Source organism: Sorex fumeus, unplaced genomic scaffold (genome assembly GCF_029834395.1).
Source record: "Sorex fumeus unplaced genomic scaffold, SorFum_2.1 ptg000070l, whole genome shotgun sequence".
NCBI classification, from domain to species: Eukaryota; Metazoa; Chordata; class Mammalia; order Eulipotyphla; family Soricidae; genus Sorex; species Sorex fumeus.
The window spans coordinates 3,978,760-3,990,799 of record NW_026606127.1 but is presented as its reverse complement, the minus strand read 5'-3'; the positions used below and the strand labels follow the sequence as shown (position 1 = coordinate 3,990,799).

Below are 12,040 nucleotides of genomic sequence, written 5' to 3'. Positions count from 1 at the left end.
TCAATTTCCTGGAAAATCTTAAAAAATGTTGGCAGTAGGTCCTCTTGAAAGGTTTGAAATACTTCATTAGTGAATCCATTTGGGCCTGGGCTCCTGTTTTTGGGGATACTTTTGATTATCATTTCAATTTCCTTGTAGTGATGGGTTCGAGTTTTCAAAATATTCTTGGTTCAGCCTTGGGAGGTAATTGGAATCCAGTAATTTATCAATTTATTCAAGATTCTCTCATTTCCTGCTTTAAATATTCTCAAAATAATCTCTGATGATCCTATGGATTTTGTAGTTTCTTTTATGATGTCCCCCTTTGCATTTCTGATTCGGTTTATTAGGATTCTTTCTCTTTTCTTCTTTGTGAGTCTTGCTAGTAGTTTATTGATCTTATTTATTTTCTCAAAGAACCATGTCTTGCTTTTGTTGGTCTTCTGAATTGTATTTTGGGATTATATCTCATTGATTTCTTCTCCAGGTTTTATTATTTATTTCCTCCTGGCTAGTTTGGACTCCTTTTCTTGGTCATTTTCCAAAATCTTGAGCTGTAAGTTATTTTTGTAGGCCCTTTCTTTCTTCCAGTTGAATTCTGGCGGAGCTATAAACTTTCCTCTTAGAACTGCTTTTGCTCTGTCCCACAAGTTCTGGTAGTTCCTCGTTGTCATTTTTTCTGGAATCTTTTTATTTCCTCTTTGATTTCGTCTCTACACCAATGGTTGTTTATTACTTCCCTCAAATAAAATATTTTCTTGCCAAGTTTTTGTCTGTTTGATCTATTGAGAAGTGAGAAAGTACTGTTGAAATCTCCATCTAGCATTGTGTTGCTATCAATGTTTTTCTTTAAGTCTATTAGAAGTTGTTTTTACGTATTTTGCTGATCTGTCATTAGGAGCATATACATTGAGGAGGGTGAGTTCTTTCTGATGTACAGATCCCATGATCATTAAGAAATGACCTTCACTGTCTCTTATAACCTTTAGCCTGAAGTCCATGTGGTCTGACACTAGTATTGCCACTGCAGCTTTTTGGAGGTGTTCTTTTCTTGAAGAATCATTTTCTAGCCTTTGACTTTGAGCCCATGGTTGCTTTGATTATTCAGATGTGTTTCTTCCAGGCAGCAGAATGTTGGGTTCAATTTTCTATTTCATCCTGCCATCCTGTGCCTCTGAATTGGTGCATTTAGTCCATTGACATTGAGAGAGATCATTGTGATGGGGATTTTTGCTATCTTTATGTCGAAATTTGGAGTACTTGTGGGGCTTGTCTTAGCTTAAAGTAGCCCTGTTAATTCTTAATGCAACAAAAATATGGAACACTTTACAAGTTGGCCTGTTATCTCTGTGTAAGGATCATGCTAATCTCTGTATCATTTCAATTTTAGTATATGTGTTGCCAAACTGAGTATAAGAGCTGATTTTTTTCCCCTATTTTTCTCTTCTGATTTCTTTGAGTGTTGTCCTTACTCACTCCTATGGCAGACAGTGATTCCCAATCTAGGAAGGTATTTCAAAGCAGCTTGAAGTGATAAATTTAGAACATTAATGTCCCAGAAGGAAAAGTATGGTTTTTACCATATTATCTTTTACCATACCCAGGGCATCAGTTTTGCAAAGTAATCCTTTTGGAAGATGGAGAATCAGTGTTGTTTAATGCTCTTCCCTGAAATCTTCATTAAGAAAATTAAACTGGAGCCTTTTGCTATTCTCACCTCGGTCCCGTGTACATCTCCAGAAAACGGTGGATGACGTTGTCCGCACCTTGACCACCTTGAAAGTAAGTAGGATTTTTCTCCTGAAGGAAGAGGTGAGAAGCATATTGATGATTTCATTCCACTTTATTACAAGTTCAACTTGAAGGGAAGGTGAGACTCATGAGGTTCCTGTAAAGGACAGAAAAAGGGTCTCAATGTAATTTAATGGCCCAGACACATTAACAACACAGATGACTCAAAGTAACCTGTGTGCATCTTTGTGTGTATAGTGAGTTTTATATCTACTCATAGTGATTCTCAGTCATTCCACATGGGCAAAACAGACCTGTAATTAAAAATCTAGTTCTCTGAGCAGAATGAGCTTTCTTAGGTGATTGAACATGTGTGTAATATTTTATTACTAAGCACATACAACTGTTTGAATGATGTGTACTTTTCGATCAAAATTTAAGTCCAAATATCTCTGAAATGGCAGTCTCCTGATGCCGCACCTGGCTTTCCTCACTGGGGCCCCTTGGAGGGGGTGGGTTGAGTTTCCCTCACCACCCCGAGCAGAGACCTGGCAGCTGAAGATCTCTGCAACCAGCCATAGTTATGCTTAAGACCACTCTCACCACACTTGAAGGAGCCTCATGCATGAAGGAACTGGCAGAGGAACCCAGGTGTGCGGGACACGGGTCTGAGATATTCAAGACTGCTCGGACCAAGAATGGGCCTCCTCCATCCAGATCCCCCATCTTCCAGTAGCTAAGTGTTACACCCACGGACTGCCTCTGGAGCCATGTAATCCCATCAATGGCCAAGATCCAGATACTGGATCTTGTTGATAAGATAACAACTCATATTGTCCAGTTCTCTTTCTCGGAGAACATGGCAGGTTACCAAGCGTATCTTGCCTACATGGCAGAGACTGGCAAGTTACCCGTGGTGTGTTCTATATGCCAAAACCCAGTAACAATGAAGTATCTCATTTCCCTGACCGTGAAAAAACCTCCAATGTGGCACTTGCTAAAATCTCAGGGCTAGGACGAATGGAGATGTAACTGGTGCATGATACCAGTATTCCTCCCACCATGCCCCCAAACATGCCTTTGTGGCAGGGCATTCTCTTTTGTTCTCTGGGGCCATGGCATGCCAGAGAGCCACTCGTGGTGGGCAACTCATGGTCTTGGCTGGCAGGACGAATGGGCTGGTTTTACCCCTCACCCCCAATCCCACGAGGCCGTAGTTGCCCTGTCACCCTAGCTCATACCTGGCTGTCCAATAATCTCTGAGGTGGTGGGCATCGTGCCGCCAGGGGGGAGAAAGGCAGAAGCGACAAATACCCTTTCCCACCTGAGGGAGAATGGTGCCGTAGCTTAATGCATAGTTTAGTCACTTTTCTGCCAAAAGCCTCTGGGTTCCGAATTGGATCCACGTGCCTCTGGTGCTGTGGTCGTGCCAGATAGCCTCTTGTGGGGGTCAAATCGTGATCTTGGTGGGGCAGAAAGAATGGCTCTATGGCCTACTTTTGGCATGCATCTCCCACCCAGAGCGGGTCCTCCAAATACCCTTTAGTTGGTGTTCTGGCCTCTATCTGAGCTGCCTTTCCCCCCAGCATGTGATGTCGGCTTCCAAGGCCTGGAGCAAACCTCCTAGTCCTTATCACTCTATTCTTGGGTATTAGTCTCTTATTCTGTTACTTTATATTCCACAGATGAGTACAATCTTTCGATGTCTGTCCATATCTTTCTGACTCATTTCACTTACTATGTTGATCCACTTTATGCAAATTTCATGACTTCTTATTTTCTAACAGCTGCATAGAATCCCACTGTGTAGATGAAACAAAGTGTCATTAACAAGTCATCTGTTCTTGGGCACTAGGGGTTTTTTTCCCCAGATTTTGGCTATTGTGAACAGTGCAGCAATGAACATACAAGTGCATATGTCATTTCGGCTGTACTTTTTTGCCTCTCCAGGCTATATTTCCAGGAGTGATATTGCTGGGTCAAATGGGAGCTCAATTTCTAGTATTCGGAGAACCGTTCATACTGTTTTCCAAAACTGCTGAACCTGTCCGCATTTCCACCAGCAGTGAAGGAGAGTCCCTTTTTCCCCACATCCACGGCAACACCGGTAGCTTTTGTTCTTTTGGATGTGGGTCAGTTTCAGTGGTGTGACGTGATATCTCTTTGTTGGTTGTACCTGCATTTCCCTGATGATTAGTGATGAAGAGCATTTTTCATGTGCCTTTTGGCCATTTGGTATCTTCTTTGAGAAAGTTACTGTTCATTTCATCATCCCATTTTCTGATGGGGTTGCATGATTTCTTCTTGTAGAGTTCAACCAGAGCCTTGTATATCATTGATATCAACCCCTTATTACATAGGCATTGGGTGAATATCCTTTCCCATTCTGTAGATTGTCTTTGTATTCTGGTCACTGTTTCTTTTGAGGTGCAGAAGCTACTTAATTTAAGATAGTCTCCTTTGTTCATCTCTGTTTTCACTTTTTTGGCCAGTGGCATGTTATCTTTGAAGATACCTTTAGCTTCAATGTCGTGGAGGGTTTTGCCCACCTTGTCTTCAATGTACCTGATGAATTCTGTTCTGATGTTGAGGTCTTTGACCCATTTTCATCTGACTTTTGTGCTTGCTGTTAGGTAGAGGTTTGAGCCCATTTTATTGCATGTCGCTGTCCAGTTTTTCCAGCACCGTTTGTTAAAGAAGTCTTTCTTGCTCCACTTCACATTTATTGCTCCCTTATCAAAGATTAGATGAACATATATTTGAAGGTGTGTGTCAGTATATTCAATGATGTTCCATTGGTCGGCGGCTCTGCCTTTGTTCCAGTACCATGCTGTTTTAATTATTATCGCTTTGAAGTAGAGTTTGAGGTTGGGGAAGGTGAGGCCTCCCATCGTCTTTGTCCCAAGAATTGCTTTAGCTATTCGTGGGCGTTTGTTGTTCCATATGAATTTCAGGAGTGATTGATAAACTTCTTTGAAGCATATTATGGGTATCTTTATAGGGATCACATTGAATTTGTACAATGCTTTGGGGAGTATTGTCATTTTGACAATGTTAATTCTCTCAATACATAAGCAGGAGATATGTTTCCATTTCTTCGTTTCCTCTTATTTTCTGTTGTATAGGTCCTTCACTTCCTTAGTTGAGGTGATTCTGAGATACTTGATTTTCTGAGGCATGACTGTGAATGGGTTGCTTTCTTCATGTCACTTTCTTCTCTCTCATTATTTGCATATAGAAAAGCCATAGACTTTTGGGTATTGATTTTATAGCCTGCAACTTTACCATATAAATCTATTGTTTCTAGGAGTTTTTTGGTAGAGGTTTTAGAATACTCTAAATATAGTATCACATCTTCTGTGAATAGTGAGAGCCTGATTTCTACTTTTCCTACATGACTGCCCTTAATATCTTTTTTTATATAACTCCTATTGCAAGTACTTCCAGTACTATATTCAACAGAAGTGCCAAAATGAATTTTTTTCTTTTTGGGTCACACCCTGCGATGCTCAGGAGTTATTCCTGGTTCATGCACTCAGGAATTACTCCTGGCGGTACTCGAGGGACCGTATGGGATGCTGGGAATCGAACTTAGTTTGGTTGCGTGCAACGCAAACGTCCTACACCCTGTTTATTGCTCCAGCCCCCAAAATGAAATTTTACTAAACATTTTCTATCTGTAAATTTCTATGCTAAGAACAGTGGTATAAACGGTGATATCTGAGTAATTTACAAGTAGATTATGAAGACAGATAATATAAAGAATTTCTTTGTATGAATTTCCAAAATGTGTAGCTTTTATTAAATATGTTAAGAATGAACCGGAGGTCTTGATTATACCATGAAAATGATTTCCCTGTTAGAAGTTACCCTTCTAAAATGCAATAAAGTGACATATTTTGAAAATGTTGATTATTCGTTCATTAATTCAATGAATATTTGTTAGTCTGGGGGTGCAGTGCCTCCAGGAAGTCAACCTGCACCCTCGAGGTGAGTGCATCTACAGTCTAATGGTGCCATCATGCTGCCTGATAACCCCAGATTTCCACTGTGCCTCTGGCTGGATCCCAACACCTTAGGACTAAGTTTCCCAAGAAATTAAACTCCCAAAAGATATGTGGGATTCATGTTCACAAACCACCCCTGGCTCAGCTATACAAGCTAATGTATTGGTCTTGCATAAGTGACCCATAAATAAATCTTGAAAGAGATCAAAAGTCACAGTTAACCTTGGACCTGCACAGGGCAGAACATACTAGGGTAAATCGGAGGGAGGCAGGTTAGTTTGTTGCCCACGCAACCAGAACTCAGGGCAGCCACTTGCTCCCACAAACCAAAATCTCCACCATGCCCTAGTCTCTTTACATTGACTCAGGATGGATTTCACTGAAATATAACAGCTGAAATTTCGGATATGCGGGTTTTGTGACTGAAATCTCTAGGCTTTCTCTGAGTCAGGATGGGCAGCCCACCCTCACTGCCCTGTACTTATGGAAGCCGCAGCAGTCATGTCCATACCTCAAAGCAACTCCAGCCTTACCTTCCTGATAAAAATACTCAATTCCGGGGCTGAAGCGATAGCACAGTGGGTAGGATGTTTGCCTTACATGCGGCAGACCCGGGTTCGAATATCAGCATCCCATATGGTTCCCTGAGCTCCGCCAGGAGTAATTCCTGAGTGCAGAGCCAGGAATAACTCCTGAGCATCGCCGGATGTGACACCCCCAATAAAAATACTAAATTCCTTGAACAAACATGATGACCTCTTAGTACCTGTATGAGAACAATAATGCAAAAAATTAAAAGGAGAGAGAAAGAATTTAAAGAGCCTGCCATAGAGACAGGCTGGGGGTGGGGTAGGGTGTTGGGGGATGTTGTAGGGAACCAGGGACATTGGTGGTGGGAAATTTACACTAGTGGAGAGAAGCATGTTGGATCGTTGTATGACTGGAAGCAAATTATGAATAGTTTGTAATGGTCTATCTCACAGATATTCAATAAAAATTTAAAAATATATATCCTTAATTGGTAGCTCAGACTATTGATAGAACTTTGAAAACCAGCATATCTATTTTTGTGTTCTCAGTAGGAAAAAAAATTGTTACTCACCTGTGTGCCAATAGCTTGAAGAATGCTAAACCGAAAGATACATCAATGCTTGTCTCTGGCATGAGTACTGTAATTTCAGGTATGTTATGTTTCAGAATCAGTTCATGGACAAGAAGTCAAGAGAAGCAGTGGCAAAGAGCAACAATGTTGAATGGATAATGTTTGAGGAGCTTGCAAGGGAGACTAAAGATTTGGCATGAGAAGAGGGAAAAAAACGAAGAGTTAAGTATTAATAAGTATCATGACAAAAATGCAAGGGAGGACATTTTTTGGCAATCGTCACACTCTGTTGAGCTTTTGGTGAGGTAAGTATTAGAAAGTATCTTTCCCATTTAGTGGTAAAAAGGTAACTTTGATGGGTGCATTTAAAAAAATTACTTTAATAATTAGAATCACCAATAGATACACAGTTACAAGGTTGCTCATAATTGAGTTTCAGTCATATAATGTTCTAGCACCCTTCCAGTAAAATGGGGGTGTTTTTGAAGGAATATCCCTGGTGCGAAGACTAGGGCATCTGAATCTTAACACATTTCACCAAATGTATGATCTGTACTCACATGATTTACACTGTCTCCCCTGATCTTTGATTTACGTTTTCATGCAATATTTCCTTGTGAAACTCACCAAAAGTGAGGGTCCCTATTTAAGACAAGTACATGTTTCTCTGACATTATATATTTTTTGGTTGCTGAGAGAGTCTCTAAAGCAATGCTCAGGAGGTGTGGGGGCCCCACAGGCAATTCTCAGAAAACGTGTCCATGGTGCTTGGGGTCCTCTGAGGCTATACAGTCTTTGATACTCTGGCAATCAGGTGGTGCTGGGAGTCAAATTGAGAGCATGTGAGACAAGTGCTATAAGCACTACACTATCTCCTGCGGCCCTGGTTATTAGATTTATGTCAGCATTTCGAGGTCCTCCCTTTTGTCAGAAAGCAGAAACTTGTGCAGGAGAAAGTGGAAGAAACCTTAGGGTTTAGCTAGGTTGACTGAGTAGATGGTGATACTATTAAGATTGGAACATAAAGTAAAAATAAAACAAGAGAAAGATCTAACAATAGCAAACAGGGCTATATTGCTCAAAAAAGTTTAGAAACAGGCACATTGGCAAGTAGTTTTAAAAAGCATCCAGGAGAGAATATAGTATTGTGAGTGAACGAATCTACTCTATGGATTCATCTCATCCTTGAAATGGAAAAGGACAATGTGTTACAGTTACAAATTTACAAATAAGATATATACCATCATATATTTCATCATATATTTCTGCTGTGTTCCTATGCTTTACCAAGTATTATTCTAATTTTTAAATTTACTTTAATCATTAAAAGAGTATTTCTCTACATTAATCTTTTTAATGAAATATTTCATTAAAAATGTTTTTTAAAAAATTTATTTAAAATGTTTTATTAAAATGTTATTTAAAAAGAAACATATGGGCCACATAGTTAGTGCAATTTGTAGAGGGTTTGTATGCAGCGAATCTGAGTTCAATCCCCAGAATCCTGAGCCTTCCAGAAGTGATCTCTGCATACAGAGTCAAAAGTGAGCCCGGAGCACATATGGGTGCGCTCCCTTCACCACAAAAAAGGAAGAAAAGAAAAACATATAACTCATACTTGAGTAACATAGAGGTTAGGGTGCTAATTCCTGTATAATTTTTGAAAGCCCCCAAAATTATTAGATAGTTTGCTATTGACCAAGAAGATGGTTTTTTAATAGTATTTACTTACATTGTCTAAGTAGTGATATGTGTGGTATAGAAATCTGTACATTGTGATACATTTTAAAAAATTATAATGCATTTTATAATGGACTTTATAATACATTTGTATTTTATAGTAATAAGTGATAAATTATATTTCTGCTTTTGTGGGGTATTGGGGCCATAGTATGTGGTGCTTGGGACTTCTGACTCTGTGCTCAAGGGTCATTCCTGGTGGAGCCAGCCATTAATTTGGGTTGACTGTGTGCATGGTAATTGCTTTAATCCCTATACTAAGTCTGGGGTCCAATCAAATAAATTATCTGAATATATTTTATACATTCATGGCATACTTTTTCTTAGATTCTTTGATATATCTAGGATATATTGATCATCTTTAGGAAAAGATATTACCTGATTTTTAAATATTTGTAATTTGTGGGGAAATTTTAATTTCTCATGTTAATTTGTGCTCTTTGTCTACTAGTGAGCTTGAAAATTGCTCTTGTGTGGTACTACATGGAAAATAGTATGCTAAGCGAAATGAGTCAGAAAGAGAGGGACAGACATAGAAAGGTTGCATTCATCTGGGTAACATAAAGTAACAAAATAAGAGACTAACAACCAAGAACAGCTGTGATAAATATCAGGTTGTTCACTCCATGGCTTAGAGGCCAGCTGCATTCTCTAGGGGTAAAGGCAGCGCAGATAGAGAAGGGAGCACCCAATAAAGGGTGCTGGGAAGATCTGCCCAGGAAGGGAGATGCCTGCTGAAAGTAGTCTAAGGCCCGAACAGGATTGCCACCCAATGTCTCTTCTGCAGACCACAGCACCCAAAGGGAGAGACAGAACAAAAGGGAGTGCCCTACCAAAGAGGCAGGGTGGGATGGGGATGGGGGTTGGGAGGGATACTGGGATTGTTTAGAGTGGAGAATGGGCACTGGTGCTGGGATGGGGACCGATCATTGTATTACTGAAACCCAAGCACAACAACTTGTAAGTCTACAGCTGTACCTCATGGTGTTTCACTAATGAAACAAAAAAAATTTTTAAAAAGGAAATTGCTCTTGTGTTTACTAGTCATTTATACTTCTTTCAATACAGATTATATGATCATGGTTTATGCTTATTTTTTCTATACAAGTTTACTAGCTAAATACTGATTTATTTCACAGCACTAATTTATTAAAAACATTCATACATTGCCTATCATATTAATTCCCAGAATTTGTTGGTTTTACTTGTTTTTTGATCACGTAATTTGAATTTTAAATTTTTCTTTCAGATTCTAAAATTTTGACACAAATGAGCATACGTTTTTCTTTATCTTCTACAGTTTTAAACTGAGAACAACTGTTTGTTTTGTACAAATAAGACACCTGTGCATTTACAAGCGGTAGGGCGTTCGCCTTACAAGCGGCCAACATGGCCGACCCGAGTTCGATTCCTCGGCCCCTCTCGGAGAGCCTGGCAAGCTACCGAGAGTATTCGATATGCCAAACACAGTAACAACAAAGTCTCCAATGGAGACGTTACTGGGCCCGCTCGAGCAAATCGACGATCAACGGGAGGGCATTTACCTTTACCTTTACCTTTATATTTACATTTTAACACATCTCGATTCATCTACAACTTATCATAGTAAATGTTGTCATATTGAAAGAAACCACCATTTTTTTTCAATCATAGCACTGTAGCACTATGCTCCCGCGATGCATCAATTTGCTCAAGTGGGAACCAGTAACATCTTACAACAAATTGTGAGACTTGTTGCCACTGGTTTTGGCCTATCGAATACGTCATGGCTAGCTTGCCAAGCTTTTGCTATATGGACAAGATACTCTGGGTAGCTTGCCGGGCAGAGGAATCGGATTCAGGATTGGCCTCCTGCAATGCAAATGCCCTACCCGCTGTGCTTTAAACGTTATATAAAATATACTAGTAATACCAAATGTTGTTTCTTTAACAGTGCAATATAAACGATTATTTCGTAATTTTCTTGATGTGTTAATGAAATAGCTAAGCTCTTGAGTATCATGGGAGCATTTTTCTAACACAAGAGTCTGACGAAGGTGAAACTGTTATAACCGTCTTGTAGGATTCCATCTCCCTAGCCTGCTTCATTCTACCCCGCTCTCTATCCAATCCGGTCTTCTTCTTGGGATTCTGACCTCCTGATTGGCTAGCCTCTACCTTTCAACTGCCTACTTTATGACATCATTCTCCCACCAAACCAACCACCAACTGGTAGAATCTTGGGGGTCCTATGTAGTTGCTTGTAAACAAATTTGAATCATCATGGCAAGTGACGAGTGACCAATGACGAATCACCAGTGAGCAGTCATCTGTACTGAACACTTTCATTCTTAAGCCGCTTCAGTGTTCAGACGTACTCTCGTACCGTCTCCTCTTCTCGTCTACCTTTCATCGGTATTTCCTCTTCTCTGACCATGGCAGGTAAAGAATAATACATTTCAACGCTTTTTATTAGATATATCCTCCCTAAACTTAGCAGTCAAGTAAAAACAACATGTAGTAATGAAAGAAAGTATTCAAGTAGAATTTTATAAGCCTCATTTTAGCTTGACTTGGACATTTGCTGTGTGATTTTTGACATTGGCTTTCGTTCTCTCATATACAAAGTGCTTTTCCTCATTGATTACATTATATTTTAGAAATATTTACAAGCTCAAATACACATATATATGTATGAGTTTTGATTCTCTGTGTTTCTTTTTGTTTTTAATAGAGAATTTTACATAATATCCATTGAAAAAATATAAATCAGAGACAGTATTTTGACAGAAACACAAAATGTAGATGCTGTGGAAAACTGTTAATATATACTAGCATGTTTTCTCTGTAATGGTCTCTCCACTTGTATTTATACTTCAGTAGTTTAAATATAGTGCTATTACACAGTAATAATCATTTATCTTTGAGTTTTCTATTTAAACCAGGTAATAAGAAAATATGGGGCATGGGGAAAATGTGGAGTGCTGAGCGGTAGAGAGGCAAGCCCTCAAAGGTAAGAAAGTTTGGGATCACTTTCTTCAAACATTGACCAATAGAACCAAGACGATATGAGGGAGAATAAAATAGGAAAGAAAGAAAGAAAGAAAGAATATGGACGGCGATTATCAAGGAAGGGGAAAACATTTGGACAGAATGTTGAAGAGAACCAAAGATTTAAAATCAAAAAAGAAAGAATATATATTAAATATGCTGAGATGAATACACTGAGAACAAGTCAAAGCAATTTACTTCAATAAATGCCAGGACTAGAAAGTATACTATGCCTTGATTAGAGTACCAGTAGGAAAAGCAGTTTATCAGAAAGCCATCCTTGCTGGCTTTTTTCCTTATTATCTCTTACAACACAGTACTTCGTACTTGACAATTTGGAATATAAACACGCTTTAGAGATGATGCTTCCCATATATAGCTAATAGTGGTTATCTAGGGGGTTTGAAGACAATAAATCTTCAATGTTTTTATTACGTTCTGGTTTTTAAGT

General features: G+C 39.2%; 1 pseudogene; it reads right to left on the bottom strand.

Moving 5' to 3' along the window:
- Window positions 1-1,289: 1,289 nt before the first annotated feature.
- Window positions 1,290-1,386, bottom strand: LOC130037063 (uncharacterized; annotated as a pseudogene).
- Between the last annotated feature and the right edge of the window lie 10,654 nt (window positions 1,387-12,040).